General features: G+C 40.1%; 1 protein-coding gene and 1 pseudogene across 1 annotated transcript in view; one reads left to right on the top strand and one right to left on the bottom strand.

The window, feature by feature from the left end:
* ROR1 (receptor tyrosine kinase like orphan receptor 1) overlaps nt 1-23,775 on the bottom strand; it is a 416,741-nt gene that overhangs the window by 328,316 nt on the left and 64,650 nt on the right. The gene's annotated exons all lie outside the window — the stretch shown is intronic.
* LOC100598461 lies at nt 18,506-19,032 on the top strand (annotated as a pseudogene).

Raw genomic sequence — 23,775 nt, 5'->3', positions numbered from 1 at the left:
GACCTACTGGCTCAGTTGGAATGGGCATTTATCTTTCAAGATTTCCTAAAACCTTTTGAACCCCTTCTTAACATCCTGATACTGTAGTTTCCCACTGCACTGAAGAGTACCATTATTTCAAAGTAGAATCTCCAAAAACCATATTTCCTATGTTTCCAACAGCAAGGCAATCATATGCCCCTCTGCAAATCACGGATGCAGAAAGACATACCTTCCAGTAAGCCTACTGGTGAAGTATTCCTGAGCACAGTCAGTTCAATGTGCTCGGCTGCACTGGCAGTGGTATTTCCTACAGACCTGTCTTGTGGCAAAACCAGGCACTGCTACACAATGTTCTTGGCTGTGTAACATCCAAACCTGGTGTTCTGGCCTTCCTAGAGACACAACACTCACACAGGCTATGACAGAGCAATGCCCAAAAGGAGAAATAAATAAATAAAATCCAAGGGAAAACCAAAGGAATGACTATTGGCAAAATGGAAAATGTTATTCCCAATTTTTACATTTGCAACATTTAATTATTTCTCCCTAAACTCAAGAGAACCATAAAAATAAAAGTTCTGGCAGCCACGTCTCAGTGTGCAGCTTTGTTTCATCACAGACTTTAACAACATTCTTTTTCTGCTGGTGAAACACTGGGGAAAGGGTGGAGAAGGATCGAAGTTTCTGGACTCAACAGTCCCAGATTCCTCCTGGACAGCTGTGTTCTTCCCTGGAGTAAAGCCCCTTTCCAAAGAGAGAAAACCTTTTTATTTTCTGGCCCAGCTATTTTCAAGACAACCTAATTTAATTCACTCAAAACTCCATCAGGCAAAACAGAATCTTGGCCATTACCAACCGTGTGTCAAGAGAAGAGAAGGATGTCAGAAGGACAAATTTGTTTCTAAACTTTAAAGATTGCACACCCTCCTATCTGTTCATCATTGTTATAAGGGATGGCCACATAACTGATGTGTCATGTCTATTTCTTTTACTCAAAAACACTATTTGCTAGCCAGAATATTTTCAAAATGGTGTCTACCACCAGACTGTACCCTTCCATTCTTCTTCTTTTCTTTTTTTTCCGAGACAGAGTCTTGCTCTGTTGCCCAGGCTGGAGTGCAGTGGCGCGATCTCTGCTCATTGCAACCTCCACCTCCCAGGTCCAAGCGATTCTCCTACCTCACCCTCTTGAGTAGCTGGGATTACAGGCTCATGCCACCACACCTGGCTATTTTGTGTGTGTGTGTGTGTATGTGTGTTTGTGTGTGTATTTTTAGTAGAGATGGGGTTTTACCATGTTGGCCGGGCTGGTCTCAATCTCCTGACCTCGTGATCTGCCCACCTCGGCCTCCCAAAGTGCTGGGATTACAGGTGTGAGCCACTGCGCCCGGCCTCCATTCTTCTTATTAAAAACTTCTTTCCAGCTTTCTAATACAGAACCTCATAAACTGGTTTGCATCTCTGGTTGTTATTTTATATTTTCATAACTTCCCCCATTTTAAGATATTCTATTGAGCATTTCTCCTTACAGATAGGAAAGTTAACCACTTTCCCACACATAAAATTCATAACCAATTAAATCCAATAAAGTTTTATTGAACAGCTACAACATATATTACTCAGTGTCAGTGTGGTGAAGAAAGGCCTGAATTTTAGAACAATAATAGTAATAAGAATAATAGCTACTATTTTCTCTGATCCTGTGTGCCAGGAATCGTAACATGTCTGGACCGATAACATAGCATGACACTATATAACAGTGAAGAATGTGGCCTCTGCTCTCTAATAGGCCTGGGTTCAGTGAAAAGCTCTACCACTTAGGCCAGTTTCTTCACCCTTCTGTGCCTCAGGCTCCTCATCTATAAAATACAGATATTAACAAGATACACCTCACAGGGCTATTTGAGGATTTCATAAAATCACAAGAGTAAAGAACTTAGCCCAAGGCCTAGTTAACAATGACACATGCAACTACCCTATTATTCCCATTTTAAGAGGAAGAGACTGAAGCTCAGAGCTAGTCCACAACACAGCTGGGATTCAAATCCACACTCATCCAACACTGACGCCTTTGCACTTTCTAGTGTCATGCATTGACCAGCTGTACAGTGAGGGAGGGCACATTAGAAGCCTAGAGTCTGGCAACTGGGAGGACCTTACAGTCAGTCCACCCTCCAAGCATGGCATCTCTCCAGTGAACTGGCAGGTGATCGACCCTGCTGCTTATACACAAGCTCCAAGCTTTACCCATGTCTGTATCCCAGATCTGGAGAAGAGCCTACAGAGGGGACATTTGCTTATTGCATGAACGATTAAGGCAATTTAAATAAACTAATAATTATAGCTAAGTATTGAGCAGAAACTATGTGCTGGCACTAGAATCAACATGTACTAACATATTTACTATTAAATTTTAAAAACTCAAATAAGCTTTGCAGGATGTGGTGAGGGAGGTACATATTTTCATTAAATCAGACTCTGGAGAGACAGATCACAAAAGGGTCCCCAAAATACAATAGGGGATCTTCATCTTCACAGGGCCTGCACTTGAAGAAAACATTGAGTAGGATAAGGTGACTGTCTTCCTTAAAAGCACTCAACACCAAAACCCCCAGCCAGCCAGAAAATGAAAGTCAGAGGGTCTTCATACAACTGTGTTGGTTGTACCCTGCAGAGGGGCGCCCAACCCAGGGAGCAAGTGAGGACAGAAACACACCAGGACTCCTTCAGTCATGCTGAGCATCATGACGTGGGTCAGCACACACACAACAGAAGGGGCAGTTTGTACAAAGGTACCATAAAAACTTTGACTACCTTAACACACACAGGCTAATTTCTTATTCAATTATCCCATCTCACATCCCAAGACGGAACACATTTAAATCAGTAACTATATAAATATATTGATTTATTCACATTTATTCAAACGTGTGAGTATACATTCACATACTCACACATTTCTTTATGTGCAGAGTACTACACTTAGTATAGCAGGAGATAACAGAGATTACCATCTAATAGACATAATTACAAGTATCATAAACAATAAGGCCAAAGAGAATAAATATCTTAATTAGCATTCTGGACAGCATCAAAAAACTTGCTGCCTAGGTCACTGAGGCACTAGGGGTCAGGGAAGTGAAGAAAATACCCTCATCTAAACAAGACAAAAGGAAAAACAACACTATCATCAGATTTAAATACAAAGTACACTTGAAAGTTAAATTCAACTAGTAGTTTTAGAAGCAACACAGTTTACGCTTTAAGCAAAAAGTCAGATTTTTTTAAGTGGTAGGGTCTAATCTTGGTTTAGCCACAGAATCACTGTGTCATTCTAGGAAAATATGCAAAATACACCCAGTCTTAATTTGTGCATCAGGGAAAGGTTTCATCAATAGCTGAGAGGTAGAATGAGAAATTCCACTCTACTTAACTAACGCAAAGTGGTGTTGTTAGTTAAAGCCACCTCCAGTCTGGGCCATAGATTTGAAAGGGGAAGGATAGGGAAGGATGGAGATGTCTTTAAACAACTGGATCACCAGGCAAGAGCAGTGAAAAAAGAACAAAAAAGCAAAGATTGTACTTTAAGTCAAGAAGACACCATTTCAGGAAAATAAGCATGGGGCCTAAAAGCAAAGGAAAACACATTAAACCTTCAAGGAAAAGCTGATAAGTGAAAGATACAGATACAATAACTCCATATGTCTTTAATATTAGTAACCACTCAGCACAATTCAACTTCAGAGGCTGATGGCTATCTTTTCAATTAAGTTTGGGGGAATGGGGAGAGGGTTCCCATGTGCCTGAAACTGTGATAGGCAACTAACATTTATTACTTCATTTATTCCTCATAGCAACCTGACAAATTACACCTTATCCTACTTATATCCTACTGCACAGATGAAAACACTGAATCTGAAAGAACAAGAACCTCAAGCCATTTCCATCATGCCAACTGCACAGGATGGGGACTTGGAGGCGGGGCTCCAGAGTCACCTTTGGTAACCAAGAGCTGCTGAGGAAATGGAGCAAGACAGTCTTAAGAGGCTTACCAAATATGGTTCATTCTACCGACTCTTAAAGATCCAAATATAGTATGAACTTGCACTTGACCATAACTCTAGTGGCACATATCCACTGTCAATTGTCTCCAGTTGATAAGAATGCACGACTCACAGCTATTTATTCTCCCTGACAGAGAAAACACTCTTTTATGTGCTCTCCACATGCCTGAGGAACCATGAGGTTTCCCAATACCAAATCCATAGAGCTATTTGCAGACCATCTGAGTCTACCTGGATAAAAGGCATCTAAGTACATCCAACATGGAAAAGGCACTTCAGATAAGAACAACCTCCTGGCAGACTTGGGATATACCACACCTGAGGGTCAATCATAAAATAGATACCTAAAAGTTAGTCTTCATTTTGTTTGTTTATAGAATATGGCTATTCTGTTCTTGGTCCCTTTACCTCCACGTGTTATTTCAAGCATCAACTAGGTGGCTTTTATTAACACCTTCTAAGGAGAGGCTACAAAAAATAAATAGGTAAAAACCATGTCCAAGCCATCAACAACAAGTGATTATCTAGAAATTTAAGAGATATTTCAATTGCATATAGGAAGATGCATATCTAATCTCATTTCTGTAAAAAAAAAAAACTTCTGAAAGTTGTTCAACAACAGATACTTTGAAAATTGAATCCTATTTATTCATTCATTCATTCATTCAACAAGTACTTATTGAGCAACTGTTACACACCTGAGTCTATGTTAGGTGTTAGAAATCCCAAGATTAAAGACATTCCCTGTCCTCAAGGAAACAAAATCTAACAAGAAAAGAGAGGGTAAAAAAAAAATGCAAGAACAACACAGGGAGAGGAGTGCTGCACTAAGTTATTGTAAGCACAGGTATGACGGGAGACCAGAGAAAGGGCTCCTAACACAGTCACATGGAGTCAAGGATGGCAGTTTTTAAACATTGGGGATGGAGAATTATTTCAGACAGAAAGAATAAAATGTATCACTTCCATTTCTGGCCAAGTTGGAGTAACAGGATAATTGTCAAGACTAGGATAACAGTCAGTAAACGGCAGTGATCCCTGGAAGAAGGAAGGCAAATGAAACAAATCCTACGAGTCCTCCAGCTTACTGCCTGAGAGAATTTCCAGCTCAAGGTGTCTGGAGGAAAGGGAGAACTCAGGCAGAGCTCAGTGAACTGCCTGAGTTGAATGAATTGAGCTAACAGTCCAGGGAGACCAACGCAACTAGAGTTTGCACGGCCAAGTATCAGAGAAAAGAGAGCTGCAGAAAGAGCCACAGAGATTCCTCCTCAAGTATTCAGCAGAGTGCTGATCAGTGCATACATGTGTGGCAACAACCTAACACTGGGGAAAGAAATATCCAAAAAGATATTTCCAGATTGGAAAACCTCATGATTCCCCAGGCAACGAGGAGAGCACATAGAAGAGTGTTTTCTCTGTCATGGAGAATAATTAGCTCTAGACCAAGTACAACTATTTCAGTCTTCCTAATCTTCAAAGCAAGACTTTCCAAAAGGATCAAACTGCTTCTAAACAACTTAAACACATCCCAGAACAAAGTTCAAAAATATTTACAGGAATACAAAAATAGCCAGTACCCAACAAGGAAAATTCACAATGTCTGGCATCTAATCAAAAATTACCAGGCATTCATAAAGCAGGGAAATATAACCCCTGATGAGGTGGAAAAAAAAAACAATCAAAACTGACACAGATGTTAGAATTAGAAGACAGAACATTAAAATGGTTATTATAACTATATTCCCTAAGTTCAAAAAGTAAGTGGAGACACTGAAGATATGAAAAAGAGCTACATCAGCAGGGCATGGTAGCTCACACCTGTAATCCTAGTACTTTGGGAGGCCAAGGTGGGCACGTCACAAGACCATCCTGGCCAACATGGTAAAACCCCGTCTCTACTAAAAATACAAAAAAAAAAAAAAAAAAAAATTAGTGGGGCGTGGTGGTGTGCGCCTATAGTCCCAGCTACTTGGGAGGCTGAGGCAGAAGAATCGCTTGAACCGGGGAGGTGGAGGTTGCAGTGAGCCGAGATCATACCACTGCACTCCAGCCTGACAACAGAGCAAGACTATGTCTCAAAAAAAAAAAAAAAAAAGAGCTACATCAAACTTCTAGAGGTGAAATCTACAAAGTATGTAATGAAAAATACTCTGGATGGGATTAACATCAGATTAGACATTGCAGAGGATAAATATTAGTAAACTTGAAAACACAAAAATCAAAACTATCCAGAATAAGATACAGAGGGAAAAAGGGAATTAAAAAAATAAACAGAATCAGTGAGTTGAGGAACTTCAACTAGCCTAATATACATGTAACTGGAGCCCCCAAAGGAGAGGAGAGAATTAAGTATCAAATATAGTATTTAATAATTGCCGGCCGGGCGCGGTGGCTCACGCTTGTAATCCCAGCACTCTGGGAGGCTGAGGTGGGCGGATCACGAGGTCAGGAGATCGAGACCACGGTGAAACCCCGTCTCTACTAAAAACACAAAAAATTAGCCGGGCGTGGTGGCGGACGCCTGTAGTCCCAGCTACTCGGAGAGGCTGAGAGGCAGGAGAATGGTGTGAACCCAGGAAGCAGAGCTTGCAGTGAGCCGAGATTGCGCCACTGCACTCCAGCCCGAGTGACAGAGTGAGACTCTGTCTCAAAAAAAAAAAAAAAATGTATTTAATAATTGCCCTTGCCTCCAAGAATTTACAATCTTGATGGGAAAACAAATTGTAATAAAAAACAAAGTCATAAGGTATTTGAAAAGCAAAAAGTATTATAAGAACAGAAACAAATGTCATGAGTCAGTACATAATTAATTACCAAACACATAGTACACATAACTGTTTAGAGGAGAGGAACAGATTACTTCAAGTTGGGAGGTCAGGTTGAGAATAGTCAAAGAGGGCGTGAATCCGGGAGGCGGAGCTTGCAGTGAGCCGAGATTGCGCCACTGCACTCCAGCCTGAGCGACACAGCGAGACTCCATCTCAAAAAAAAAAAAAAGAATAGTCAAAGAGGAAACATTTGAATTGTCCATTTCATAAATGGATATTTTCATATAATCTGAAGTAGTGTTCATTGTTCATTAGTATATATTGTCAGCCCTCCATATCTCCAGGTTCCACACCCATGGATTCAATCAATCACAGATCAAAAATATTTGGAAAAATAAGTAAATAAATAATAATAAAAACATACAAATTTAAAAATACAGTGTAACAACTATTTACATAGCATTTATATTATATTAGGTATTATAAGTAACCTAGAGATAATTTAAAGTATACAGGAGAATGTATGTAGGTTAGATGCAAACACTATGCCATTTTATGTCAGCGACTTGAGCATCCAAGGATTTTGGCATCCATCAGGGTCCTGGAACGAATGTGCCACAGATACCAAGATACGACTGTAGTTTTTCTTCTTTCATCACTTTTTCTTCTTTATTCATTCATTCACCATTAATTGAGCAATCTGTATGTGCCAGATACTATCTAAGCACAGACATGTTCTATTTCTACCTATGATGGGTTTAGAATCCAGAAGAGGTAAAAGAGAGAAATGGCTATTGCTCACACTGCTAGATACTCTGTGATGGAAGTACGTTCAGATTGTTGTAGGAAGGAGGCAGTTAACTCCACTAGGGAAAGGAAATAGAAGAAATTCATGAGACAAACAACTGTCACCTATTTGTAAAACCTCCATCCTGCCCTGTTTCCAGACTTGGCTGTCAAAAAGAACTGCTGGAAAATATGTAGAAAAGTCTACCTACCATGGAAGGAAGCAGAAAGCCAAGCAGTTTTTCCCTTGATTTCAATTCACTAACACACAAGAGAAAGAAAATGCAGGAACCTCCTCCTGCCAAGCAATCAGCCACACCTAAGTGGTGCTAAGGTTTAGATAAGCCCTGACAAGTCTATTGAAGAATGCCTTAAATAGATGGGCAGCAGAGCAGTAATACGTCACATATTTTTATATGACATAAAGCCTCAGTGAATAAAAAAAAATTCACTGGAATCAGGTTGGTGATCTGATATTTCCATTGAAAACATTTTATTTTTCCTGAAGCTAGCAGTCATGCACTATGCAATATACAAAGTGAGAAGGAACATTCATTATCACAGAGGTCAATGCTCACATTCTACAGATGGTCCCACTGAGATCCAGAGAGAGTAAGAGGCTAGGCCACAGTCACAGCAGCATTAGTTAAAATTCCCACCATCCTAGTTCTGGGAAGCTGGTGATCTTTACATGAAACCGTATAGTTTTTATCCATCTCTTAGAGTGAACGAATTTCAGCTGTGATTTTAATAGAGAATTATGATAATACAGGAGAGGTATATTTGGATGTGGAATGATCCTTTATCATAAGCCTTGGTTTAATAGTTTTCCTAAAAATAGTGTTTCACTAAGGAAATCTCATATTTGGAAACTTTTCATTCATACTCCTTTGGCAATGAAAGATTCCTTACTGTGTCCCCAGTGCACTGCTTAATGTTCAATTTACAGACTATTTTGCTGAAGAAAGAAACAAGATATAAGAGCAAATCGTAAGCTAGACTCTCACTCTACTATATACAAGATACAGGTTGAGTATCCCTTACCCAAAATGCTTGAGATCAGAAATGTTTCAGATGTCTTCAAGATTCTGGAATATATACGTTTATACCAGCTGAGCATTCCTAATCCAAAAATCCAAAATCTGAATGCTCCAAGTAGCACCTTTGAGCATCATGTTGGTATGCAAAACGTTTCAGATTTTGGTGCATTTTGGGTTTTGGATTCTCAGATTAGGGATACCCAACCTATATATGATCTTGGGCAGAATACTTAACCTCTCAGTTTTTTCATCTATAAAACAAGGCTAACAATAGTACTAACTATGGTATATGTAGCGTGCTCTCAAGTTTTGAGAATGAGCTAGCTGATATAAAATACATCACCAGGCATACCACAGGAGTTCAAAAAACATTAGCAGCAGCTGTTGCCGCAGTTGGTGACTATGATGCTGGGAGCAGGGAATGGGTATAATCATTGTTAATGTCCTGAGGTTAAATCATATTAGACATCTTTTCCCTTATGATTCTCAAAGAGAACTCAGATACATGTATTTATGCCAGGTACTGATAATGATACAACATCTTAGTCTTAGAACTCTCCTTAAAGAGTATGTACCTGTCCCTAAGTTTAAATCTTACTTATAATAACAATAGTTACTCTTCCAAATCTGAGTAGAGCTAAATTATTTGCCACCTTATGCTGTAAACCCTGGGCCACAGAACTTGGTAATAAAATGTAAGAGTATCATACTTTCTCCATCTGTATAAAGTCCTTACAGAAAAGCAGGACTCTATTACAAATGTCACCCTGGGTTTCCCATGGTTAATGCATATGGTAAGACTGAACTGTCATGCTACAGATTTGTCCTAAAAGTAGAATGTGAATTCAACAACTGCACTCTCCCAGTGAAAATGATCTGTTTCATTTTTTAGTGTTTTTCCTTCCATCAATACTCAAAGGAACTGGTTTGCATTAGTGAGTGTCTACAGAGGTTTCTTCCTCTTCTGGACAATTAATTTGTATCATATAAGACAAATATTGGCACATCTGGACAAACTCAGCATGAGTCTAAAAACCATGAAATTTCTCAAGGCATCTGTGAATAAAAACACCTCTCTGAACTTTTCCAAGATGACAGACCGAGAGGGGAGAAGTGGAGAAATGGACATGATAGCCCTCTTTGAAGATTGGAAGGGCTGTTGTGTGAAAGAGGGAGCAGACTTCTAAGGCTGGGTGCTCAGGAGAGCAGGATGAGAATAAATATATAGGAAAGCTGCAGGGGGCTGCTTTCAGCTCTACAAAAGGAAGAGTTTGCCAGGGCAAGGGTACACACACATGTATGCCCCAGCAGAGTAAAATAGATGGTGGCTGAGTCCAGGCAGCACCACTGATGAGCTGTGCACACGGGGCAAGTTTCTTAAACTATCTGATCTCTCCCGTCAGTCAGTACAGTTATTCCCACATTCACAGCTATTCCGGAATTGAAAAATATATGTATATTTAATGCTTAGTATATGGTAGGCATTATGATTACTTCAACTCTTAAGGATTTGTCATATGCCTTTGGAATAGGAATATCTACGTCACCTAATGAATAAAATCTCTTTAGTTCTGCCTTTTCTTTTGGTCTTAAAACCCAATGAGCAAAGCTCAAATTGTTCTACCACCTGCTGTGCCACTGCTTTTAGGTAAGATGCCAGTCTACTTGTCTTCCATCTTCCCTGGATCTTTCCAGCAGCAAAACCTAAAGAAAAACACTTATCATCCACCAACCTTAACCCAAGGAAGGATTATAGGATTATTTACAAAATCATTACAAATCATTTTTCATATACAGGTGTTCTCCCCTTTGCCCAGCACATGTTTTGTGTAAATCACATTCTTATTTTCCTGCCAAATGAGCTTATAATTGTTTGCATATGCTTATTATTTTATTCCAAGAATATGACTCCATGACCATTAAAAAAGCTTTGGAAAACAGAAAAATAGGGCAATGAGGGGAATAATCACCCACAGTCTATTCATTGTTATTTTTCCCTGTCATCTTTATACATGAGTGACGGTGGTCTTTTTTTTACATAATTTTAATTAGATTAGAATTTTGAATGTGACTTCTTAGCATTTTTTAACTGTTCTTCACTTAGTGGTGGCTCCTGCATTAAGTTCCTCTGTTCTCAATGCCAATTAAGTATTAGCGATTTTTAAGATGTTTTAAAGTACCAAGGGTCAACGCCACTTCGAAGCATGGAATTTTGAAAGCAGAAAAGAAAATCTGCACTTGAAGAAGGAATGAGTAACGCAGTCTCTCATTTTATGGACATTAAAACCCAAAAAGCGGCCGGGCACGGTGGCTCACGCCTGTAATCCCAGTACTTTGGCAGGCTGAGGCTAATGGATCACCAGGTCAAGAAATTGAGACCATCCTGGCCAACATGGTGAAACCCCATCTCTATTAAAAATACAAAAACTAGCTGGGCATGGTGGCACGCGCCTATAGTCCCAGCTACTCAGGAGGCTGAGGCAGGACAATTGCTTGAACTCGGGAGACGGAGGTTGCAGTGGCCTAGATTGTGCCACTGCACTCGAGCTTGGAGACAGAGTGGGATTCCATCTCAAACAAAAAAAAGCAAACAACAACAACAAAAAACCCAAAAAGCCATACAGGCAGCAATCTCTGCTGGTACAGAGAGCAAGGTCCCTGAATTCACTGGCCAGTGCAATGAACCTACTGTAAATTGGGCCCCAGTATCTCCTGCTATGCACCCCCAACATAGGTTCTATAAGTTTGGACTTTGTCTCTTCAATTCCTTAGAAATGTACATAATGTGTTCTGTGTACAATGGATGTACAGCAAACTAATTAGGGCCAAAGTAGGCTTTGATGAGGATAATTCTACCCAAGCAGAAACTCAAATCTGCCCTATAATATAGCTAGAACAATATAGCTAGAACAGCAGGAAAAGGAAAAAAAAATCTCCAGTCTTTGTTCTAACATCTTTACTCGACTTGACATATCTTTATACATCCAAACTGTGATAGTTTATCTCATACCTGTTGAATAAGCAAAATCTAAAAATACTTCCGATACCAAGAGTTAGAAAGGGTAAAGAGCAACAGGAATTTATATCCTGTAGGAAGGAGCTCACACTGGCATAAGGCCGTTGGAGAGCAATTCCACAGCACCTAGGGAAGCCGAAAACACATATACTCTATTCTATTCCTAGGTATTTGGCCTAGAAAAACTTCGCACATTTTTACAGAAAGACAAGTCAAAGTTTTCATGGCAGCATTGTTTATAATACACAAAAAATTAAGACAGGAGAATGGGTACATTAATTGTGAAATGGTCATACAATAGCATACTTACTGCACAGCAACTAAAATAACTTCTTAGATCAACATGCAATTCCTAAATTAACAAGGTTAATATCAAAAACATAACATTGAGCAAAAATAGCAAGATGTATGACAGGTACAGTAAGTTCCCATTTATACACAATTTTAAAATAGGCAAAGCACTATTTTTAGTAGCGCTCTTAGTGCATTTATGCACAGAGAGCAAAAATATAAAAACATGCATGGGAATGAAAAGACATCACATTTAGAGGACAGATTATCTTTGGAGAAGAAAAGAGACAGGATTTAGGAGGGGTACACCGGGAGCTTTTGTTGTATCTATAATGTTTTATTTCTTTTAAAAATCTGAAACAAATAAAAAATATTTGTATCTGAAACGGGTTTTGCCACTTTTGTTTGCTTTCCTGTATACTTAAAATATTTCAAAGTTTAAAAAAGAAAGCAAAGCATGATGGCTTAGCAATGAATTGGTCTAGATATCCAGGAATCCGAGATGGTAGGAAAAACAAAACTCCATCCACCGTTTTGGAGCATTTTACTTATTTTTATTTATTTTTTTGAGACATGGTCTCACTCTGTCACTCAGGCTGGAGTGTAGGGTACCATCACTGCTCACTGCAGTCTTGACCTCCTGGGCTTAAGTGATCTTCCCACCTCAGCCTCTGGAGTAGCTGGGACCACAGGCACACACCACCACACCCCGCTAACTTCTTTTATATTTTGTAGAGATGAGGTGTCACTATGTTGCCAAGGCTGGTCTCAAACTCCTGAGCTCAAGTGATCCTCCAGCCTCGGCCTCCAAAAATGCTGGGATTACAGGTGTTAGCCACTGCTCCTGACCCTATTTCAGGCATTTTAAACAAGACTGGTGGCCATCACAAACTCCTCTGCATCCCTGTGCTTGGCATGGTGCCAAGCCAAAAGTAAATATAAGCTAAATATTGAAGAATAAATGAACAAATCAATAAACAAATGAACTGAATGGGTTGTTATACATGCCTTTGGTTAATGAAAACAGAAAACAACAATTACCATTAATAATTTGATATTCAAACCACTTCTAAATGTGGGCCCATGGACAGCTCTGAAAGGCATCATTAATTAAAAAACATTGAAAACTAGTGGGCAAAGAAACCCTTAAAGACTTTAAGATCCTTAACATTCCATGTTTTTTCTTTATCTCAGAGCCATGTTTTTTCTTCATCCCACTCATCCCATTCTTGTCACCTAAGGACCAGGAGTTCACTGCCATAACAGACCCCAGGATGCCACCCAAAGCCTGACGTATCAATAAGTCTTTAGGTATCTAAGTGAATTAAAGAGCTCTTCTGAGCCTACGTGAAGAATTCCCAGCATTTTTCTGCTCTGTTCGCTCGGTTTACTGAGTACATTAAGATTCTAAATCATTCTGTCTTCACAAACGTAGGTTTGTCCCTTTGGGGACAAAAAATTTCCAGGATGATAACCACGATTTCAAACTCCTTACCATTATAGGGGAATATACAGGCTTGATGAAATCAAGCAGAAATCCACTACCAGAAGTTTTTGCCATTATTGATTTTTTTTAATTCCAAGTGAATTTAAAAAGAACCAAAATAAGATGCATAGCACATTCATCTAAGCCTAGTAATTAAATCCAAAAAAGCAGTTTATAGTAGTTTAAGCAAAAAGAATAATTTTAGAAAGTACCACAGGCCTCCACTATCTGAAATAAATTAGCTGTTTTTTAGTTTCCTTATGTTATTAAAATATTAATTTACTTTTAAATATAATCCTGAAGCTTCCTTCGAAATACCTTCTTCAAGGAAAGGGGCATATATTTATAGTGTTCTTTTAAAGTTTAACAAAAGAAGGATTCAAACCGAGTTACCTCCACTCTGCAAAAGTCTTTTTTTAAAATGTGTAACAGGATCTTATTGCAGTCACTCGGTCTGCTCTCCACACAAAGAAAGACTGGAAAGCATTTGTGTTATGCTTCTGGAGTTAAAAATGAAGACGCCTTTTTGTTTCCATCAGTTCTTTTTTATTAATAAGGTGGCCACACTAAGTCAGAAATTATAACCATCTGCTTTAGCCATTAAATACAGATTCAAAGGCCTAATGATAAAGTGACCTCTTTATTAATAACAGAGAGCGACAAGTGGCCATTTTCCCAGAGTGTTCACAGAAATAAATCAATCCATAAGTCTAGGTATCAGCTATATCAGCTCTTTTCTCTTCAATTTGGCCTTGATTGTTTTAAATCACTGAGGAAACAAAAAGGGAGCCCAGGAAGTACCTTTCCCATGAGTTTTGATTTTACCTCTGCTCTTGATGAGATGTCACTTAGCCACCTCACATAACCTGAAGACACAATCTTTGATTCTCCACATCACAGAATAATCATCCCCATGCACCATCTAACCAGTGAGTAGACACACGGGACTTATCAGCCGAGGGAGTATATCTGAATCAAAGCCTCAAACAAAGGTGTGTAGGAAAACCACAGCTCTGTCAAAGGAAACAATAGTGGAATCACTGCAGCTGTATTTTAATATGGCAGGAACACAGCCCCTTGTTTTCTTTAATTCACATATTAGAATTTTAATTATCAAGTTGCTAAAGTGTGGTGGCTTTCAATTGAAGTGGGTTTTACCAACCCAGCCTCGCAGGGCAGACAGAAGTCCTTTGTTGCGCTGCCAGATACACAGAGACGCCAGCATGGCACCATCCACGTCCTCTGCCTCAGATCCTTCTGGCAGGAAGCCTCTACCACCACCTAGAGCACAGAAGTCTCTGGGAGATGAATCTCCCTGGCCCTTGTCCAAGGGGCTTTATTACTGGAAGGACCAGAAAGATCTCTTTACAAACCTGACCTTTCTCCTTACCCAATCCATAAGCTGGTACCAGAAGAAACAGCAGAAGACTGAACTGCTACGATGGAAGTAGCCCGTGAAGGATGAGTAGTTCTTGGGGGGAATACTTTGTGAAGGCTATGGAGAACACTCCTGTCCCACCACAGGGAGAATTCCCCCAAGCCCTGTCTTTACTACAGAGTTAAAACCCTCTAGAAACCCATAACACCAAGGCATGGAGCCAGCACGTACAGCCCCAACACCTCTTGCTCCTCTCCCTGGCATCCTGTTTCCTGATTTCCCCTCACTGTTTCCCTCACTCCTACCACTCTGGAGAAGGCAGTCACCATCTGTCAGGTGGAAGAAGACCTCCGCAGGGCTGTGGGGACAGAGGCAAGAACACTGGACTGATAGTTCAACAGAGGCCTATGGAAGCCAGCCTGGAGGAGACAGCGGGCGAGCTCTTGTAACCAGCCATATCCTACAGATCCCCCTTAGTGACTTCACCTCCAAGGCCGCTGTCCTGGGCCTGTGGCCAGTAGAGTCCTTGCTCTGCAGTAACACGCTGTGCCACATTAGGAGTGTTGGTGAGCTTCTAGAGGCCTTACTATTCTTCCCCCATAAAATAAGAGCGCAGTTAGGTCATGTCAAAAGTCCCTTGAAGGTTTGGCATTCTATAACTTCACATCACTTTCTTTATCTATTGCCTCAGTTCCTCAAGTATCGAGCCGTGCAGTTGCAGATGATTTTAAGGCCCTTTCCAACACAGAGGCTCTATGATTCCGTTGATGAAGCCAGATCACAAGCAAGGATCATGCTTTTAATCTCAGTGGCTCTTTCTTTGCCAAATAATGATAGGAATGTACTTCAGCTGAATGTCCCCATCTCAGCTACCAGTACATCTGGTTGGGAAACCTACATCTACTTCTATCTGCCCACTTGCCAACACGGAAATCTTCAAACAAAGACAGGATGATTCATGGCATCTTTAATAGGGCCCCCACCTTGACATTAAATCTTGGGCTGAGGTTATCGAAAACAGCAAGTATACAAAGAACTTACTCACAGCCTGAGAGCAAGCCAGAAACCGTGCAGGTGGCTGGAGGGAAAATTGACAAGAATTACAAAGAAAAGGTGCATTGAGTTAATAGAAAATAACTCTGGTATTGAGGAACAGGGGCTGAAAACAGATGTGAGGGGTAGGCCACCTCCTCACCATGAGGAGTGAAAGCAAGAACCACAGCTGATTTCTCAAACACACACACACACACACACACACACACACACACACACACTCTCTCTCTCTCTCTCTCTCTCTCTCTCTCTCTCAAATAAAAAATATAAAATTCACTATGCTGGCCCAGGGGTGTGGGTTGCGGTGCCCTTCAAGGAATATTGTAGAGCTGAAAGCTGATTAGACACAGCACCCAAAAACCAGTATTCCAGAAGGAGTTTGAAGCTAAAGATGGCAGTTTCACATACTAGAGGGGGTGCTGAGTATAAAAACATAAGTTCAGGCTCCATCTAAGCTTCATGATCTTTTATAAATTACTAAATCTCTACACCAAATAAATTCCTCATCTGTGACATGGAGACTACAAATATCCAGTCTATCCGAAAAGAGATTTTTAAAGCAGGTACAACACATACAAGTATCTGGGGCACAGCAGACACTCCCAAAAGTTGGAAGTTACTATGAAGATGCATGCAGGCATCAGAGATCAGAACACAATAATGGGTCAATCCAGAAAGACAAACAGAAATCAAGAAAAGGCAGGCAGTGGCAAACAAGGCAAAACAGTGGGTCAAGGGTTGAAACAGGAACCTAAAAGAAATGCTCCAGCATCATCACTTTTAATAAATATCTATTGATGTTAAGGAGAAGAAAGCAGATTGCCAGATGAGTGATAAAAAATGACCTCATTCATTGAAAGAGAAAGAAAAGCAAAAACACAAAGCCAAGGAAGACAGACTATAGAGACATACTCCAAATACTATTATAATAGTAGTTATCACTACTACTAGTAGGGTTATTTCAGGGTTTTTTGTTTGTTTGTTTATCAATATTTTCCAAATATTTCAGTTTTTATTTCAAAGTTAATAAAAAATGGCACCTTAAACATTTAATAATAGGCCCTGAGTAGCTGTTCTTTCAGGGAAGCTGAAGCCCTGGAGAAAATCATTGGCATTCTGAAATTGAGGCTGTGCTCTAATTATTTGAAAGTTCTCAACACATATATGGAGAAACTCAGCCAGTCTACAAATATATGTAGAAGGCCTTCTTAATTCAAAAGCACGACATTAAACATTTCAGGAAAAAAACATAAACTCCCAAAGAGTCTCCATCTCATTAGGGAATTAGATATGCTCACATTAAATTATAACTCACAATGCAGCGTGCACTAGTGTAACAATGAATTCAAAGAGAGTGATTTGAGCCAGGCTGAGGACAACTGGAAGACTTCAAAAGACGGCATAAAGTCACTTTCTGCTGCAGAGACAATTTAATTAAAAAGAAGCTCCTTTCTACCCCCTCCTCCAGGTAATAGAGAATTCATTGTATTCTGAGAAACTGAAGATCTTACAAGAAGGCAGATTGCATGACCTTTCATTTGCAATAGATTCTTTCAGGAAAGGGAGTAATTAAGATTGCCTAGAAGGGGCTGCTTTATTTCATTGAGGAGATAACTTTAAACAGGCTTCCTCACCACATGCACCACACTCAACAAATAAACTCCCTACACTGGACTCCTATAGGGCCTAATTCTCACCTCAGCCCCAAATTTACCCAGATTCTCTCACCTGTTATTATTAAGCTACTTAGCTGCCTTCCATCCTTCATCCCTAGACCCCAAACACCCTAGTATACTGTGAATTCCTTTTGTTCCTTCATGTATTCGTTCACCATTTTTTTCAACACATGCTATGTGCTAGCAACACAAAGATAAATAAAACATCCCCCATCCCCATAAAGTTGATAGTCTAGCAGCAGTAACTTTTTAGCAGATATTTATAGCTCAATGGCCAACACATGCATGGAGCATCCAAGAGAAGGAAGAGGATGTGCCTAACCAGCGTGAAGCCAGGCAATAGGGTTTGGAAGACATTGCAAGAAGAGTGGGTGGCAGGAATAAAGGCACTAACCATGGTGAAAAGGGACACAGAGTGAGCAGAAAACCATGTAGCCAGATCTTAAAGTGTGAGGCGGAGAGTGGAAAGACATAACCATAACAGCCAACATTTACTGAGGGCTAACCATGTGTGAGCTGATTAATTCCTCACCAACGCATGAAGTAGGTTTTATCATCCTAATGTTAGCAATGAGGAAACGAGGCTACAAAGGTTAAGTCACTGGGGCAGTAAGCGAGATAAGCTCTCTGATATGCTGTCCCCCTAAGGCTAGACGGATCAGCAAGGGCTGGTCTGAAAATCCCTTTGGTGTCATGCTAAGAAGCTTGGGCCTTTCCTGTAGATAGTGGGCAGGCAGTAAATGGCTTTAAGCAGGAATGAGTCAGATTTGTGTCTCAGGAGGCTACTTCAGCAAGGTGTGGAGGACTGATATGAAGAGGGACCTACCCAGAGTTAGGGAAATCAGCTAAAAAGTTGTTGCAATCTTCCTATGAGCAATGTGCAGCCTGATCTAATGGTGCAAAGAAGGAGCAGAGGGCAGTCGGGTCCCAGCAGCGGCTGCAGCGCTCTTGTCTTCTGCGGAAACATGGCCTCCGGTGTGGCTGTCCGATGGTGTCATGAACATGTTCAACCACATGAAGGTGCGTAAGTCTTCATTCAATGCCAGAGGAGGTTAAGAAGCACAAGAAGGCAGTGCTCTTCTGCCTTAGTGAGGACAAGAAGAACATCATCCTAGAGGAGGCCAAGAAGATCCTGGTGGGCGATGTGAGCCAGACCATCGACGACCCCTACACCACCTTTGTCAGGATGCTGCCAGATAAGGACTGCCGCTACACCCTCTATGACACAACCTACGAGACCAAGGAGAGCAAGGAGGAGGACCTGGTGTTTATCTTCTGGTTCCCTGAGTCTGTGCCCCTTAACAGCAAAATGATCTATGCCAGCTCCAAGGACGCCATCAAGAAGCTGACAGGGATCAAGCATGAATTACACGCAAACTGCTACGAGGAGGTCAAGGACTGCTGCACCCTGGCAGAGAAGCTGGGGGACAGTGCGGTCATCTCCCTAGAGGACAAGCCTTTGTGAGCCCCTTCTGGCCCCCTGCCTGGAGCATCTGGCAGCCCCACATCTGCCCTCGGGGGTTGCAGGCTGTCCCCTTCCTCCCAGACCAGACGGGCTGGGGGGATCCCAGCAGGAGGAGGGCAATCCCTTCACCCCAGTTGCCAAAGAGACCGCCCCACCCCCTGGACTTTCCTCCTCCCTCCGTCCCTGATGATTCTGGTCTTCCCAAACTGCTTTTGATCTTCTTATTCCTCTTGGGTTGAAGCAAACCAAATTCCCCCAGGCACCTCAGTTGTGGAGAGGGGCCTATATTTTTTTAACAACACCCCCCCACCCAACCTGTTCCTCCCCCTTCCCATGCTGCCAACTTCTAACTGCAATAGTGACTCTATGCTTGGTGTTTAGTTCTGTGTATAAATGGAATGTTGTGGAGATGACCCCTCCCTGTGCTGGCTGGTTCCTCTCCCTTTTCCCCTGGTCACCGCTACTCATGGAAGCAGGACCAGTAAGGGACTTTCGATTAAAAAAAAAAAAAGAAGAAGGAGCAAAGGGAACAGATGCAAGATATATTTGTCGGGAGACATTCTCCATGAGTCCCTTCAGTTTCTGCATATCTTGTGAGCAAAGCACTGGCTGCCCTTGGTTCCAGACCAACTTTTCAAAGATGTTTATATGGATAATAGCCTTGGAAGAAATGATCTCCCTCTGGAGCAAAGGTGAAGCATCTTTGTTGCCCACTATAAAAGATCTGGGTTCCCTAAGTCCAGAGTTTCTCTCTCCTGTAATGCAATGCACTTCATGTATGGCTGTCACCTGGCCCTCTTCATGACATCCTGTGGGAGTTGGGTCTTGGAGAAACAGTGAATAAATATGTTGATACTCTGGCTATTGCTATTGCTATGACTAATAAAGTTCTTTGTCACTAACCCAGGAATCCTTCTGCCAGCATCTATGGAACTGTGGCAGGCAAGTTCATTTGCAAGTAAGATAAAGTCTCAAATCCTTCACAGTTCAACTTGATAATATTTAGGGGAAAAAATCAGCAGGATTGGTGAATGGCCAAATGTAGAATGTTAGGGAGAAAAAAGGAATCAAAGATTACTTCTTGTTTTTTTGTTTGTTTGTTTGTTTGTTTGAAGGTTGAAGTTTGGACAGTGGTTTGAATGGTTACTTTAGACAGTGGTGTCACCAACAGAGGCGGAATATATAACAGGTACAAGAATGTAATATATAACGAGGCACAGTGGGTGCTGGGGATGAGATAATAAATTCAGTTTGGAGGCCTATGAGACATCCATGTGGAAGTATCCAACACAGAGCTGAATAATGAAGGCAAAAGGGGAAGAGTTGGATTAAAGATATATAGGGGTCATTAGCATCAGGGCATAGGTAAACCCATGATACTGGATAAAATCCTCTTTCATATAGAAACCATCATATTCATCCTTAAACCCTTAGTCCCCTGCAGAGGGCTTTGCACAATGTATATGCTCAATAAATGTCCGTTAAGTAAATGGCTAAAAGCAGATCGAGAATTAGTTGTATCCTTTATTTAAATTAAAATTGCTTCAGTGGTTACTGGTGTAATGCTAATCCAGGTTTTCTCAAATCAGAGTCTCAAATACAGGGTATGTACTTTTGTTTCACATGAAATACAACCAGTTTCATACACAAATAATTACAAACTCATCATTCTCTTACATGTAATATGGAAGCAGAACAGAATTCTAAGACTCATAATATCATTAAAAAGCAATATTGTTGGTTTTCTTATTGGAGAAAAAAGTTCTATTATCCACAGGATCACTCCTACCTTCACTCATTTAACATAACAAAAAACTTACTGAGGACATACTATGTTTAAGGAACTGTGCTGAAATCTGTAAGGGATCTAAAAAACATAAAAGTCCCTTCCTTAAAGGAATTTACAAAAGCTGCGTGGTGGCACATACACCAGACCAGAATTTAGTTCCAAGTTCCACATTTAACAATTTTATGACCTTGAGCAAGTTACTTAACCTCTACAACCTTTAGTTACTAAACTTGTAAAAAGAAAACAGTGAAAATGCATACCTCACAAACGGCAATGAGACATACATTTTGTAATACATGTAATTATAATACTCCATTAAAAGTGGTGGCCAGTATGATTACCATCATGATAAACTAGCTGGGGAAGAAATACTTATAGAAATACTCATAGAAAAACCACTCAGTGAGAGATAGTGCAGAACATTATAAATGCCATTGAAGTGCTAAAGTGCTAGAAACACAGACCCTTAGCAACCTGTCGAAAACAGTAGCAGTTAACACTGTATTTTAACTTATTTAAACCAGCCCAACAAACCTATGAATGAATAGCATTATTCCCATTTTCTAGATGAGAAAACTGGCACCTAGACAGGTCAAGTAACTTACTCCAGTTCACCCAGCAGAAAGTGGTGGAGCAGGAAATAAACCCAGGCTGTCTGGCTCCAGAGTCTGATGCCAAGTTGGCTCCTCAGGGAGAATCATGCATTTTTATGACTTATATTTTGAAGACAAAAGAACTGAACTCTTTGCAACTATTTGCCTTCAACTCACAACTATTATACAAATACTATTCTACTCAGAATTGAGAGATTATTTTAAAATATCTAAACAGGGCCAGGTGCGGTGGCTCACACCTGTAATCCCAGCACTTTGCGATGTCAAGGCGGGCAGGTCACCTGAGGTCAAGAGTTCAAGACCAGCCTGGCCAACATGGGGAAATCCTGTCTCTACTAAAAATACAAAAAAATTAGCTAGGCGTGGTGGCGTGCACCTGTAGTCCCAGCTACTCAGGAGGCTGAGGCAGGAGACTCGCTTGAACCCCGGAGGCAGAGGTTGCAGTGAGCCGAGATCGCACCATTGCACTCCAGCCTGGGCAACAAGAGTGAAACTCTGTCTCAAAAAAAGAAAAAAAAAAATCAAAACAACAAGCGGAGAGACTTTTCTAGGTTAGCTCAGGTCCCATTTCACAGATTCTGAAAACGGTAAAAGAAGGAAGATTTAATGCTTTATATCAAACACTGTGTAAGACAAAATCACGGTGCATCATGGACAGATGCACAAAATCCAAAGTGACTCAAAGTGTAGGGTTTTGGGCTTAAAGCTCTGAGGCACCTTTATGAAATAAAATGACTCCATTTACCAACTCTCATTTCCTACTGTTCATAAACACTTCCTTCAGCTTAATTTAATACATACTTCTCTCAGATGCAGAGTTTTGGGAGTTGTTTTTCCATTTCCATGTGAATAATGTAACAGACTGATGAGATATATTCAGCCACTGTGTTGGGCCACCTTGGACTTTCATCAAATTTTGTTTTATTTAATTTTCAAAGAAAATAATGATGAAATACCCTAAATATCCAATCACTGAGTGATGGCTAAATAAAAGAAAGAAAAGAAAAACAGTATCTATAAAGACTTGGAAAAAATAGTATTACGTATTAAGTGAAAAAAAGGCTTGCTACAAAATAACATAGACAAGATTATTACATTTACGGATAAAAATGTATGCATAGGGCAAAAAAGCCTGCAAGGAAATGTACCAAAATATTAAAAGTGATTTTTTGTGTGTTTATCATATGAGCCCTAGTCTTTCACTTTCTCAATGTTTCTTTATTTTCTGAATTTTCTTTGATACATATATTATTTGTATATTTTTTAATAGCAGTAAACCAATATAAAAACAAAAAAAAGTTCAATGTGCTATCCATTGCACTACAGAGCCTTCTTATACTTTTTAAATGTCTGGAATATTTGTATTACAGACAGATTAATGGATAAATAGATGCCTAATTAGATAGATAGATAGATAGATAGATAGATAGATAGATGATAGATAGATGATAGATAGATAGATAATAGATAGATAGATTGATAGATAGATGATAGATAGATAGATAGATAGATAGATAGATAGATGATAGATAGATAGATAGATAGATGATAGATGATAGATAGATAGATGATATGGAGACAGACATTCTTTTACCAAAACATTACAGAACAGCTCCTCTTAGAAATATAGTCAAAACCTGGCTTCCCCGTCCAATTCAGCTGTCTGTTTCTTTAAACCAATCAACCATCTATTTCTTTAAGGTAAATGTTACTTAAAAGCATCTTAGATGGACAGATCTGACTTGTGAAGCCCTAAATAGAGGGTACAGGTAACCAATTAATGCATGAATTACGGCCATGCGTCGCTTAACAACAGATATGTTCTGAGAAAAGCATTCTTAGTTGATATGCTTGTTGTCATGTGAACATCAGAGAGCATACTTACACAAACTTAGACGGTATAGCCTACTACACAACTAGGCTTTATGATATGGCCTATTGCTCCTAGGCTACAAACTTGTACAGCATGTTACCATACTGAATGCTGTAGGCGACTGTCACACAATGGTATCTGTATAGCTAAACATACCTAAACATATAAAAGATGCAGTAAAAATACAGTATAAAAGATTTAAAATGTTACACCTGTAGAGAGCACTTATCATGAATGGAGCTTGCAGGAATTAGAAGTTGCTCTGGGTGATAATCAGTGTGAGTGAAAGTGAAAGCCTAGGACATTACTACACACTACTGTAGGCTTTATAAACACTGTACACCTAGGCTACACTAAATTTATAAAGTATTTTTCTTTCTTCAATAATAAATTAGACAGCTTACCGTAACTTTGTTACTTTATAAACTTTTTATTTTTTAACTCTGGACTCTTCTGTAATAATGCTTAGCTTAAAACATAAACACATTGTATAG

The sequence above is a fragment of the Nomascus leucogenys genome, chromosome 5 (assembly GCF_006542625.1).
Source record: "Nomascus leucogenys isolate Asia chromosome 5, Asia_NLE_v1, whole genome shotgun sequence".
Lineage (NCBI taxonomy): Eukaryota > Metazoa > Chordata > Mammalia > Primates > Hylobatidae > Nomascus > Nomascus leucogenys.
Note: the sequence above shows the minus strand (reverse complement) of the source record. Positions and strands in the feature narration are given on the sequence as shown.